Source organism: Lipotes vexillifer, unplaced genomic scaffold, assembly GCF_000442215.2.
Source record: "Lipotes vexillifer unplaced genomic scaffold, Lipotes_vexillifer_v1.1 scaffold847, whole genome shotgun sequence".
NCBI classification, from domain to species: Eukaryota; Metazoa; Chordata; class Mammalia; order Artiodactyla; family Lipotidae; genus Lipotes; species Lipotes vexillifer.
Window position 1 is genome coordinate 532,025 of NW_006778821.1, and position 1,231 is coordinate 533,255.

Here is a 1,231-nt window from a genome sequence, read left to right on the forward strand (position 1 = left end):
AAAAAAAAAAAAAAAAAAAAAAAAACAACTGCAAAGTATTTTAAAAACCACCACAAAAGGGCAGGGGTTGGGGGTAGGCAATGAGATCAAATGGTTTCAGGTTTTAAGGAACAGCTAATTCCAATGTTATTAAACTATTACTGATCTTAGAAAACTCTGAAAATCTTCAAATTCATATTATGAAGCCACTGTACTGACATATAACCTGAATACTCAAACTTGATTTTAAAAATAGTTAAAAAAATGAAAACTGCAATAATTTATGAATATATATGCAAAACTTGAAATATAATATTAAGTAAAACCTAGCAGTGAATCAAAAATATTGCAGTAAGGGGCTTCTCTGGTGGCTCAGTGGTTGAGAGTCCGCCTGCCGATGCAGGGGACATGGGTTCGTGCCCTGTTCCGGGAGGATCCTGCGTGCCGCGGAGCGGCTGGGCCCGTAAGCCACAGCCGCTGGGCCAGCGCGTCCTGAGCCTGTGCTCCGCATCGGGAGAGGCCGTAGCAGTGAGAGGCCCGCATACCACAAAAAAAATAAAAATAAAAAGTTGCAGTAAGATTAAGTAAGTTTTATTCTAGGTATGAATGGAAGAACTAATATATATAAGAATATCTATTACATAATTAATATTTCAGTATATTGAAGGAGAAAATAAAAACCTATGTCAATAGATACTGAAAACTATTTTTGAAAAGAGAATGTAATTCCAACAGGATGCAAAATATTAGTTTCACATGTGGGGGTGAGAGGAGTGCCAGGGAAGAGAGGAGAAGCAAAAAAGAAAGGTGTCCATGATTTAAAAAAAAAAAGAGTATGCATGATATAATCCATTTGTGTGTGTGTGTGTGTGTGTGTGTGTGTATCTCCTATCCATACCATCAAAAATTTTTTAAGTTTGATCATTAATGTTAGTGGAGATATAAGTTTTTTATATTACTTGAAATTTATCTACATTGCTTAAACTTTTTGCTATAAAAATGTGTTACTTAAATAACCAGGAAAAAAGCAGTGGGGGAAGAAAAGTCGAATCTGGAATTTTGGACAAGAATCTAGTATCTAAAATAGTTTATTCTATTTGGAGAGATTTTCAAGATACATTTCCCCATTTTGATGGTATATATACACACACACAAATGTGCCCCAATTTTTTAAATTAAAAAATAACTTTAGGGGCCTCCCTGGTGGCGCAGTGGTTGAGAGTCCGCCTGCCGATGCAGGGGATACGGGTTC

The 1,231-nt window shown here is 36.2% G+C and overlaps 1 protein-coding gene across 2 annotated transcripts in view; it reads left to right on the plus strand.

The window, feature by feature from the left end:
• Positions 1-1,231, plus strand: part of SYTL5 (synaptotagmin like 5) — a 108,916-nt gene that overhangs the window by 83,601 nt on the left and 24,084 nt on the right. The gene's annotated exons all lie outside the window — the stretch shown is intronic.